Raw genomic sequence first — 13,485 nt, forward strand, 5'->3', positions numbered from 1 at the left:
CCCAAGGTCACACTGTAGGTAAGTACCAGAGACAGGATTAGAATTCAGGTCCTTTGATTTCCAGGTCCGTACTCTTTCCATTAGACCACACTGCTTTTCATTATTTTATATGAAAGATAATTTTAGTAGGGCTTTGAAGGGAGAGAGAGTGGTGGTCTGTCAGATATAAAGGGGGAGGGAGTTCCAGGTCAGAAGGGTAGGTGGCTAGATAGGTAAAATGGAGGTACAGTGAGTAGGTTGGAGTCAGGTGTGGAGCCTGTGTTGTAGTAGGAGTGTGAGGTTAGATAGGGAGAGAGCTGATTGACTGCCATAAAGCCAGTGGTCAAGAATTTCTGTTTGAGGAGATGGAGGGGCAGCCATTGAAGACTTTTGAGGAGTGGGGATATGAGGGCAGACTTTTTTTTTCTTTTTTGTTTAAGAAAAATGATCCAGGCAGCAGAGTGGGGAGAGACTGGAGGTTCTCTGTGTTCCTCCCCTCTCTCCCTCCCCACCGCAGTGAATTTATTTGAGCACCCACTACTGTATGCAAAGCTCTGTACTGAGCCCCTGGGAAAGAACTAGGGAAGCAGCAGGGCCTAGTAGTGGGAAGAGAATAGGCTTTGGAGTCAGAAGACCTGGGTTCTAATCCAGGACCTGCCACTTTTTTATGGTATTTGTTAAGCACTTACTATGTGTCAAACACTGTTTTAAGCACTGGGATAGTTTCAAGTTAATTAGGTCAGACACAGTCTCTGTCCCACATGGGGCTCACAGTCCAAGTAGGAGGAAGAACAGGTATCCTCATTTTACAGTTGAGGAAACTGAGGCACAGAAAAGTTAAGTGACTTGCCCAAGCTCACACAGCAAGCAATTGGCAGAGCAGGGATTAGAATCCAGATCCTTCTAACTCCCAGGCCCATGCTCTCTCCACTAGGCCATTCTGTTTCTCTTGCCTGTTGTGTGAACTTGAGCAAGTGACTTAACTTCTCTGGGCCTCAATTTCCTCAACTGTACAATGGGAATTCAAAACCTGTTCTCCATCTGACTTAGACTGTGAGCCCCTTGTGGACAAATCTGTTTCCAACCTGATTGTCTTGTATCTACCCCAGTGCCTAGTACAGTGTCTAGCACATAGCATTTAACAAGTTAGCATAAGTGCTTAACATAGGGCTTGAGACCAGGTTGGTCTGGTGGATAGAGCATGGACCTGGGTTCTAATCCCAGCTCTGCCACTTGTCAGTCAGTCAATTGTATTTACTGAGCACTTATTGTGCACGGAGCACTGTACTAAGCACTTGGGTGAGTTCAATATAACAGACACATTCCCCGCCCACAACGAGCTTACAGTCTAGTGTTACAGTAAAGTGCTTACAATAATAACAATAATAATAATAATGATGGTATTTAAGTGCTTACTATGTGCCAAGCACTGTTCTAAGCACTGGGGTAGGCACAAGGTAATCAAGTTGTCCCACGTGGGGCTCACAGTCTTAATCCCCATTTTATAGATGAGGTAACTGAGGCATAGAGAAGTCAAATGACTTGCCCAAAGTCACACAGCAGACAAGTGGTGGAGGTGGGATTAGAACCCACAACCTTTGACTCCCAAGCCCGTGTTCTTTCCACTAAGCCACACTGCTTCTTCTATGTGCCAGGCACTGTTCTAAATCCTGGGGTAGAAACAAGGTAATCAGGTTGGACACAGTCCATGTCTCACCTGGGGCTCACATTCTTAATCCCCATTTTACAGGTGAGGTAACTGAGGCACAGAGAAGTTGTTAATTCATTCAATCGCATTTATTGAGTGCTAACTGTGTGCAGAGCACTATATTAAATGCTTGGAAAGTACAATACAGCAATATAGAGAGACAATCCCTGCCCACAACGTACTCGCAGTCTAGAAGGGTAGAGACAGACATCAATGCAAGTAAACAGGCATCAATAGAAATAAATAGAATTATAGATATATGCATAAGTGCTGTGGGGTGGGGAGAGGGGGGAAGAGCAAAGGGAGTGAGGGTGACATGGAAGGGAGTAGGAACTGAGGAAGTGGGCTTAGTCCCGGAAGGCTTCTTGGAGGAGGTGCGCCTTCAGCAGGGCTTTGAAGGAGGGAAGAGTGATTGTCTGGTGGATTTGAGGAGGGAGGGCATTCCAGGCCAGAGGTAGGACATTCATTCATTCAATCATATTTATTGAGTGCTTCCTGTGTGCAGAGCACTGTACTAAGTGCTTGGAAAGTACAAATCGGCGACATATAGAGACAGTCCCTACCCAACAAAGGGATCACAGTCTAGAAGGAGACAGACAACAAAACAAGTAGACAGGTGTCAATACCACCAGAATAGATAAATAGAAGTATAGCTATATAGACATCATTAAAAAAATAGAGTAATAAATATGTACAAATATGCACAAGTGCTGTGGGGAGGGGAAGGGGATAGGGCAGAGGTAGGGAGTGGGGACAATGGGGAGAGGAGGAGCAGAGGAAAAGGAAGGGCTCAATCTGGGAAGGCCTCCTGGAGGAGGTGAGCTCTCAGTAGGGCCTTGAAGGGAGGAAGAGAGCTAGGACATGCGCCAGGGGTGGCGGTGAGACAGGCGAGATCTAGGCACAGGTTAGTACCAGAGGAGCGGAGTGTGTGGGCTGGGATGTAGAGGGAGAGAAGGGAGGTGAGGTAGGAGGGGCAAGGTGATGGAGAGCTTTAAAGCCAGTAGTGAGGAGTTTTTGTTTGATATGGCGATGGATAGGCAACCACTGGAAATTTTTGAGGAAGGGGATGACAATGCCCCCAACGTTTCTGTAGCAAGATAATCCAGGCAGTGGAGTTAAGTATGGACTGAAGTGGGGAAAGGCAGGATATTGGGAGGTCAGAAAGGAGGCTGATGTCCAAGTGACTTGCCCAAGGTCACACAGCAGTCAAGTGGCAGAGCTGGGACTAGAACCCAGGTCCACTGGGCCATGCTGCTTCTCAAGTGTATGGAAGATTGATACAAATGAATAACTAAGTCTGTTTCCCTTCTTACAACCTTATCCCCCCCATACACACACCGTATCATCAGTATCAACATGGCATTCAGTGAGCTCCTACAGGGTGCAAAGCTCTGAATGGGAAGTACTTGGGAAAATACAATGGACGGAGTTAATGGTGAGAACAAGAAGAAATAGTAGTAGTAATAGTACTTATTAAGTGCTGAGGAAGAATACACGGGTGGAGAGTTAGACACAGGCCCCTGCCCCTCGGGGCTCACAATCTAAAATAGGGTGGGGCAAGTTTCCCCTCCTAGGGCTGTGACACCAGCACCTTGCAGGGCCGGAGTAGCTCCCTCCCTGGGCTATGGGCCACCCCTCTGGTGTTGCCTGAGAGCAGACAAAAGGCGGGTATGGGTTGTCTACATCTGTGTGTGGGGCTGGTGCCCACCACGTGCCACCCAGGGCAGCCACAGCTGTGGTGGTGGTGGTGGTGGGGGTGAGATCTTGCTTGCATCAGCTGCGGGCTGAGTGAAGGCTCTTAAAGTGGGTGGTGGCGTTTGAGAGGGCCTTAGTCCAAAGGGCCAAAAGGTCACCCCACTAGCCCCGGGGCTAAACTTGTCAAGTGGGGCAGTGGGCTAGCGTCCGGCAGGAAGGAGGACTATTTCTCTGGGCATTAGGGGAACTAAGGAGGTCAGACCTTCCTTGGGTTCAGGAAGATTTACTTTCATGTGACCATAGGCCACCTGTGCCAATGCAGGCCTTCCCAATCTAACTGTTCTTATACATGACTCCTCTTAAGTAAACTGCAAACATGCTATAGGTAGGAACAGATACAAGTGATAAAAGAACTTTAATCCAAGGTACTTTTTTATGATATTTGTTAATCATTTAACAAATGATTAACATTGAGAAGCAGCATGGCCTAGTTAATGGATAGAGCTCGGGCCTGGAAGTCAGAAGGTCATGGGTTCTTTTCCCGGCTCCGCCACTTATCTACTGTGTAACCTTGGGCAAGTCACTTCACTTCTCTGGGCCTCAGTTACCTCATCTGGAAAATGGGGATTGCGACTGTGAGCCCCACACAGGACAGTGCCTGGGTCTAACTCAATTTGCTTGTATCCACCCCAGCACTTAGTACAGTGCCTAGCGCATAGTAAGCGCTTAACAAACACCATCGTTAATTACTATGTATCAAGCACTGTCCTAAGTGCTGGGGTAGATACAGGTCAATCAGGTGGGACAGTCCCTGTACCACATGGGACTCACAGTCCAAGTAGGAGGGAGGGCAGGTATTCAAGCCCCATTTTACAGATGAGGCAACTGGGGCACTGAGAAGTTAAGCGATTTGCTGTAGGCAATTGGAGCCGAAATTAGAACCCACAACCTCTGACTCCCAGGCCCATGCTCTTTCCACTAGGCCACGCTGCTTCTCAAGTACTTATTGAGCACTTATTAAGTGGTATTTATTGAGGGCTTACTGTGTGCAGAATATTGTATGAAGCTCTTGGGAGAGTACAATACACCAGAGTTGGTAGACAAGTTCACTGCTCACAAGAAGTTTACATTCCAGAGTTTAGTACAGTGCTCTGCACACAGTAAGTGCTCAATAAATATGATTGAATAAATACTATTAGTGGGGGCAATCAATCAATCAGTGGCATTTCTTGTGCACTTACTGGGTATAGAGCACTGTACTAAGTCACTTGGGAAAGTATAATACAATAGAGTTGGTAGATGGTTATTGGTAGAGTTGGTGGACTCCATTCCTTCGTACCTTATCAAAACACTTGCTTGCTCCCTCCCTTCTTCCCTCCCTAGCTGCCATCGTCAGCTGTTCATTCTCCAGTGGCTTTTCCCCCCACTGCTTTCAAACATGCTCATGTCTCCCTATCCTAAAAAAACTCTCCCTTGATCCCACGGCTCCCTCCAGTTATGGCCCCATCTCCCTCCCTCCCATTCCTCTCCAAACTCCTTGAGTGAGTTGTCTACACCCTCCGCCTTCACTTCTTCTCCAGTTCTCTTCCTGCCCCCCTCCAATCTTGTTTCCATCCCTTTCATGCCACAGAAACTGCCCTCTCACTAATGATCTCCTTCTTGGCAAATCCAAAGGCCTCTACTTCATCCTAATCCTCCTCGCCCTCTCAGCTGCTTTCAACACCGTCGACCACCCGCTTCTCCCAGAAACATTATTCAACCCTAGCTTCATTGACACTGTCCCCTCCTGGTTCTCCTCCTATCTCTCTGGCCGCTCTTTCTCAGCCTCTTTTGTGGACTCTTCCACTGCCTACCCCATCCCTTGCCCCTAATGATCTGGCCACCTACTTTACTGAGACTTTTAGACTGTGAGCCCACTGTTGGGTAGGGACTGTCTCTATGTGTTGCCAATTTGTACTTCCCAAGCGCTTAGTACAGTGCTCTGCACATAGTAAGCGCTCAATAAATACAATTGATGATGATGATGAGAAAATTGACACTCTCAGGCGTGATCTCCCTAAAATTTCCCCTGCCCTTCCTCAGTCCCTCCACCCTCCTGCCCCTTCTTTAACTCTTCCATCTTCCCCAGCAGTATCTCTAGAGGAGATACTCCCTCCCTCCCTTCTGCCTTCTCTCAAAATCCACCCCCTCCACCTGTGCATCCGACCCCATTCCATCATGGTATAGTGGATAGAGCATGGGCCTGGGAGTCAGAAGGTCATGAGTTCTAATCCCGGCTCGGCCACTTGTCTGTTGTGTGACCTTGGGCAAGTCACTTCACTTCTCTGGGCCTCAGTGACCTTATCTGTAAAGTGGGGATTGAGACTGTGAGTCCCACGTGGGACAGGGACTGTGTCCAACTCGATTTACTTGTATTCATTCAATCATATTTATTGAGCACTTACTGTGTGCAGAGCACTGTACTAAGTACTTATCCACCCCAGCGCTTAGTAAAGTGCTTCTCACTTAGTAAGCCCTTAACAAATACCATAATTATTATTCCTTCAAGCATGATAAAAATAATAATAATGGTATTTGTTCAGACATCTCTTCTTGGATGTCTTTCCATCACCTCAAACTTAACAGGTCTAATACAGACCTTCTTATCTTCCCACCCAAACCCTATCCTCCCCCGATTTTTCCATCACTGTAGATGGCACCACCATCCTTCCTGTCTCACAAACCCGCAACCTTGGCATTATCCTTAACGCCCCTCTGTCATTCAACCCACATTCAGTCCATCACTAAATCCTGTTGGTTCCACCTTCACAACATCGCTAAAATCCACCCTTTCCTCTCCATCCAAACTGTTACCACGTTAATCCAATCACTTAACCTAGCCCACTTTGATTACTGTATCAGCCTCCTTGCTGACCTCCCTGCCTTCTGCCTCTCCCCACTCCAGTCCATACTTCACTCTGCTGCCCGGATCATTTTTCCACAGAAATGCTCAGGCCATGTTTTCCCCACTCCTCAAGAAATTCCAGTGGTGGCCCATCCACCTCCACATCAAACAAAAACTCCTTACCATTGGCTTTAAAGCACTCAATCACCTCACCCCCTCCTACCTCACCTCACTACTCTACTACTACAACTCAGCCCGTACACATCATTCCTCTAGTGCTAACCTTCTCACTGTACCTCTATCTCATCACCGACCTCTTGCCCACACGTTCGGCCTCTGGCCTGGAACACCCTCCCTCCTCATATCTGACAGACAACTACTCTCCCCTGCTTCAATGCCTTATTGAAGACACATCTCCTCCAAGAGGCCTTCCCTGACTAAGCCCACCTTTCCTCTTCTCCCGTCTCTTCTGCATCGCCCTGACTTGCTCCTTTTATTCATCCTCCCTCCCAGTCCCACAACACTTATGTACATATCTGTAATTTATTTATGTATATTAATGTTGGTCTCCCCCTCTAGACTGTAAGCTTGTTGTGGGCAGGGAATATGTCTGTTTACTGTTATACTCTCCCAAGCACTTAGTACAGTGCTCTGCATTCATTCAATCATATTTATTGAGTGCTTACTGTATGCAGAGCACTGTACTAAGCACTTGGGAGAGTACAATACAACAATCAACAGAAACTTTCCCTTCCCACAACAAGCTTATACAGTCTAGGGATTGGGGGAGACAGATATCAATACAATTAAATAAAATTACAGGTATGTGCGTAAGTACTGTGGGGCTGGGAGAGGGGAAGAGCAATGGGATCAAGTCAGGGTGATGCAGAAGGGAGTGGAAGATGAGGAAAAGCGAGGCTTAGTCTGGGAAGGCCTCTTGGAGGAGATATGCCTTCAAGAAGGTTTTGAAGGGGGAGAGCATAATTGTCTGTTGGATTTGAGGAGGGAGGGCATTCCAGGCCCGAGTCAGGATATGGGCTAGTGGTTGGAAGAGAGAAAGGTGAGAACGAGGCACAGTGAGAAGGTTAGCATTAGAGGAGTGAAGTGTGTGTTCTGGGTTGTAGAAGGAGAGAAGTGAGGTGAGATAGGAGGGGGCAAAGTGGTGGAGTGATTTAAAGCCAATGGTGAGGAGTTTGTGTTTGATGCAGAGGTGGCTGGGCAACCACTGGAGTTTTTTGAGGTGGGGAGGGTGATATGTCCTGAATGGTTTTGTAGAAAAATGATCCAGGCAGCAGAGTGAAGTATGGACTGGAGTGGGGAGAGACAGGAGACTGGGAGGTCAGCAACGATGCTGAGGCAGTAATCCAGGCAGGATAGAATGAATGATTGTATTAACATGGTAGCAGTTTGGATGGAAAGGAAAGGGTGGATTTTAGCGATGTTGTGAAGGTGGAACCGACAGGATTTAGTAATGGATTGAATATGTGGGTTGAATGAGAGAGTGGAGTCAAGGATAACACCAAGCTTATGGGCTTGTGAGACAGGAAAGATGGTGCCATCTACAGTGATGGGGAAGACAGGGTTGGGTGGGAAGATAAGGAGCTCTGTTTTGGACATGTTAAGTTTGAGGTGATGGGAGGACATCCAAGTACAGATATCTTGAAGGCAGGAGGAAATGTGAGACTGGAGAGAAGGAGAGAGATCAGGGCTGGAGATTTAGATTTGAGTATCATCCGCATAGAAGTGGTAGTTGAAGCCATGGGAGTGAATGAGTTCTCCAAGAGAGTGGGTGTAGATGGAGAAAAGAAGGGGACCCAGAACTGAACCTTGAACTGAACCTTGAGGGACCCCCACAGTTAGGGGGTGGGAGGCAGAGGAGGAGCCTGCGAAGTCGACTGAGAATGAACGTCCAGAGAGATGAAGAGAACCAGGAGAGGACAGAGTCAGTGAAGCCAAAGTTGGATACCATATCCAGGAGAAGGGGGTGGTTGACAGTGTTGAAGGCAGCTGAGAGGCCAAGGAGGATTAGGATGAAGTAGAGGCCATTGGATTTGGCAAGAAGAAGATAATTGGTGACATTTGAGAGGGCGATTTCTGTGGAGTGAAGGGGATGGAAGCCAGATAGGAGGGGGCTCAAGGAGAGAATTGGAGGAGAGGAATTTTGGACAGTGGGTGTAGACAATTCACTGAAAGAGTTTGGAGAGGAGTGATGAGAGGCAGATGGGGTGATAACTAGAGGAAGCCTTGGGGTAAGCGCTCAGTAAATACGAACGAATAAATGCCCTTAACTCCCTAACTGTGAGAATCTCTCCAGGCTCAGTTCTGGGTCCCCGTCTATTCTCCATCTACACCCACTCCCTTGGAGAACTCGTTTGCTCCCATGGCTTCAACTACCATCTCTTTGCTGGTGGCTCCCAAATCTACCTCTCTAGCCCTGATCTCTTTCCTTCTCTGCAGTCTCGCATTTCCTCATTCATTCATTCATTCATTCAATCGTATTTATTGAGTGCTTCCTGTGTGCAGAGCACTGTACTAAGCATTTAGGAAGTACAAATCGGCAACATATAGAGACAGTCCCTACCCAACAACGGGCTCACAGTCTAGAAGAGGGAGACAGACAACAAAACAAGAAACACGTGTCAATAACATCAGAATAAATAAAATTATAGCTATGTACACATTATTGATAAAATAGACTAATAAATATGTACAAATATATACAAGTGCTATGGGGAGGGGAAGGGGGTAGGGCAGAGGGAGGGAGGGGGCGATGGGGAGGGGAAGAGGAGAGGAAAAAGGGGGGGGCTCAGTCTGGGAGGGCCGCTTGGAGGAGGTGAGCTCTCAGTAGGGCTTTGAAGGGAGGAAGAGAGCTAGTTTGGCAGATGTGCAGAGGGAGGGCATTCCAGGCCAGAGGTAGGAGGTGGGCCAAGGGTCGACGGTGGGACAGGTGAGAACGAGGCACAGTGAGGAGGTTAGCGGCAGAGAAGCGGAGTGGGCGGGCTGGGCAGTAGAAGGAGAGAAGGGAGGTGAGGTAGGAGGGGGCGAGGTGATGGAGAGCCTTGAAGCCGAGAGTGAGGACTTTTTGCTTGATTCGAAGGTTGATAGGCAACCACTGGAGATTTTTGAGGAGGGGAGTGACATGCCCAGAGCATTTCTGTTCGATGCCCAGAGCATTTCCTCCTGCCTTCAGGATATCTCTACTTGGATGTCCTGCCGACACCTCAAACCTAATACATCCAAAACAGAACTCCTCATCTTTCCATCCAAACTCTGTCCTCCCCTTGGCTTTCCCAGCACTGTCGACAGCACCGCCATCCTCCCTTTGGTACAAGCCCATAACCTTGGTGTTATCCTCAACTCATATTCAATCCATCACCAAATTCTGTCTGACCTTCACAACATTGCTAAAATCCACACTTTCCTCTCCATCCAAACTGCTACCTTATTAATCCAATCACTTTTCCTATGGATAGAGTGCGGGCCTGGGAGTCAGGAGGACTTGGGTTCTAATCCCGGCTCTACCACTTCCCTGCTGTGAGACCTTGGACAAGTCACTTCACTTCTCAGCCTCAGTTACCTCATCTGTAAAATGGGATTAAGACTGTGAGCCTCATGTGGGACAAGGATTGTGTCCAACCTGATTAGCTTGTATCTACCCCAGCGAATAGTACAGTGCCTGAAACATACTAAATACAATCATCAGATACAAATACCATCATCATTATTATCATTACTGCATCCACTTCCTCTCTGACCTCCCTGCCTCCTGTCTCCTTACTCCATTCCGCACTTTACTCCGTTGCCCAGATCACTTTTCTACAAAACCAATGAGTCCTTGTTTCCCCGCTCCTCAAGAATGTCCAGTGGTTGCCCATCCATCTCCCCATCAAACAGAAACTCCTTACTAATGGCTTTAAAGCGCTCAATCACCTTGCCCTTCCTACCTTACATGGCTGCTTTCCCACTACAACCCAGCCCACACACTTCACTCCTTCATTGCCAACTTCCTCACTGTACCTCAACCTCATCTATCTTGCTGCTGACCTCTCGTCTACGTCCTGCCTCTAGCCTGGAATACCCTCCTTCTTCATATCTGAAAGACGATCATTCTCACCACCTTCAAAACCCTATTAAAAGCACATCTCCAGGGGGCTTTCCCCAACAAAGTCCTCATTTCCTCTTCTCCCACTCTTTTTTTTTTGTCACCCTTGCACTTGGATTTTCATTCTTTATTCACCTCTCCCTCAGCCCCACAGCACTTATGTACATATCCAGAATGTATTTACTTATATAAATAAGTAAACTCCTCACCCTCGGCTTCAAGGCTTTCCATCACCTCACCCCCTCCTACCTCACCTCCCTTCTCTCCTTCTACAGCCCAGCCCACACCCTCCGCTCCTCTGCCGCTAATCTCCTCATCGTGCCTTGTTCCCGCCTGTCCCGCCGTCGACCCCCGGCCCACATCGTCCCACCTGGCCTGGAATGCCCTCCCTCTGCCCATCCGCCAAGCTAGCTCTCTTCCTCCCTTTAAGGCCCTACTGAGAGCTCACCTCCTCCAGGAGGCCTTCCCAGACTGAGCCCCCTCCTTCCTCTTCCCCTCCTCTCCCTCTCCATCCCCCCCCACCTTACCTCCTTCCCTTCCCCACAGCACCTGTATATATGTATATATGTTTGTACGTATTTATTACTCTATTTTACTTGTACATATCTATTCTATTTATTTTATTTTGTTAATATGTTTTGTTTTGTTCTCCGTCTCCCCCTTCTACACTGTGAGCCCACTGTTGGGTAGGGACTGTCTCTATATGTTGCCAACTTGTACTTCCCAAGCGCTTAGTACAGTGCTCTGCACACAGTAAGCACTCAATAAATACTATTGATTGATTGATTATATTAATATCCATCCCCCCTTCTAGACTGTAAGCTTGTTGTGGTTAGGGAGCATTGTGGTATTTGCTAAGTGCTTACTATGTGCCAGGCACTGTACTAAGCGCTGGGGTGGATACAAGCAACTTGGGTTGGACACAGTCCCTGTCCCATGTGGGACTCACAGTCTCAATCCCCATTTTACAGATGAGGTATCTGAGGCACAGAGAAGTGAAGTGACTAGCCCAAGATCACACAATTATTATTATTATTATTATTAAGTACTGCAGGGCTGGGGTGAATATTAAGTGCTTAAAGGGTACAGATATACGTGCATAGACAGCACAGAAGGGAGGGAGAATAGAGAAATTGATGGCTTAGGGAAGACCTCTAACAGATCTGCACACAGGTGCTGAGGTGGTTGAGGGGTTGTTAGGATCTGGGAGGTGAAGGTTTTAACCAGGAAAGTCTTCTTGGAGGAGGTGGCTTTTAAGAAGTCTATCAATCTACATACCCTACTTATTAGCGTGGCTCAGTGGAAAGAGCCCGGGCTTTGGAGTCAGAGGTCATGGGTTCAAATCCTGGTTCCCCCACTTGTCAGCTATGTGACTTTGGGCAAGTCACTTAACTTCTCTGTGCCTCAGTTATCTCATCTGTAAAATGGGGATTAAGACTGTGAGCCCGCCGTGGGACAACCTGAGCAGCTTGTAACCTCCCCAGCACTTGGAATAGTGCTTTACACATAGTAAGCGCTTAATAAATGCTATTATTATTATTTATTCACCTAATTAACCTCTCTGTACTCTTGCTCCTACCAAACCAGCGGCATCTTTGTTCATCCTCATTCAACCAACCAATCAATCAGTGGTATTTAATGAGTGCTTGCTGAGTCAGAAGCAATCAATCAATGGTGTTGAATAAAGCGCTTACTGGATATAGAACACTATACTAAGTGTTTGGGAGAGTCCACAATGAGTTTACAGTCTAGTGGGGAAAGAGTGTACTAAGTACTTGAAAGAGTACAACAGAAGCAAGACACACTGCCCCTACCTTCAAGGAACTTACATTCTAATGGGGAGACTTATAAATTATTTACAAATTATTTACGTTTCGTGGGAGGAGGCAGAACAGGGATGTAACTGGTAATAGCAGGTGAAATAGGTGAAAAAATGAAGATCTCTCTTTTTTTCTTTTCTCCCTTCCCCTAATCCTCAAAAGGTCATGGGTTCTAATTCAGGCTCCGCCACTTATCTGCTGTGTGACTTTGGGCAACTCGCTAAACTTCTCTGGGCCTCAGTTCCCTCACCTGTAAAATGGGGATTGAGACTGTGAGCCTCAACATGGGACAGGGACTGTGTCCAACCCGATTTGCTTGTATCCACCCCAACGCTTAGTATAGTGCCTGGTACATAGCGCTTAACAAAAACCATAATTATTAAAACAGAAGCAAGAAACACTGTCCCTACCCTCAAGGAGTTTACATTCTAATGGGGAGATGGTCATAAATTATTTACAAATCGTGGAAAGAGGCAGAACAAAGATATGTGGTAATATTTATTTTTATTTTTTTAATGGTATTTAAGTGCTTACTGTGGACCAGGCACTGTACTAAGCGTTGGGATAGATACAAGCTAATCATATCGGACATAATCTATGTATCACATGGGACTCACAGTCGAAATCCCCATTTTACAGATGAGGTAACTGAGGCAGAGAGAAGTGAAGTGACTTGCCCAACGTCGCACAGCAGACAAGCAGTGACGTCGGAATTAGAACCCAGCTCTTCTGACTTCCAGGCCCTTGCTGTACCCACTAGGCCTCGATTAATCATTATTAAATTATGAAATATGAATTCTCATATTCATTTATTATAATATTTATTTTAATACCTGCCTCCCACTCTAGACTGAAAGCTCCTTTTGGGCAGGGAACGTGTCTACTAGATATGTTGTATTGTTCTCTCCCAAGCGCTTAGTACAGTGCTTTTTCCCCAATAAATGCTAAATAATTATGGTTGATTGAATGGTAGTAGCAAGAACGGGGAAGATAAAATAGATGAAAAAATGAACATGTCTTCTCGTCTTTTTTTCCTCCCCTTTCCCCAAGTACTCAAAATGGCTCCCACTCTTTGAAAATGATTCCCGTCTGCCTCTGCTCTGCCTCTGCACTGTTAGATTAACAACTCTCTGAGGGCAGGGGCCTTGGCTTTCACTTCTTTTGTTCTCTTCCGAGATCTTAGTACTTTGTGCAGCGTTCTACATACAATAGGCTCTCGTTAAACGCTACTGATAGATTCAAGATGGCTCTCCTTCCTCATCCCTTTCATCTCCTCTCCCCGCCATTAAAGGCTGAG

The sequence above is a fragment of the Tachyglossus aculeatus genome, chromosome X1, assembly GCF_015852505.1.
Source record: "Tachyglossus aculeatus isolate mTacAcu1 chromosome X1, mTacAcu1.pri, whole genome shotgun sequence".
In the NCBI taxonomy this organism is placed as follows: Eukaryota; Metazoa; Chordata; class Mammalia; order Monotremata; family Tachyglossidae; genus Tachyglossus; species Tachyglossus aculeatus.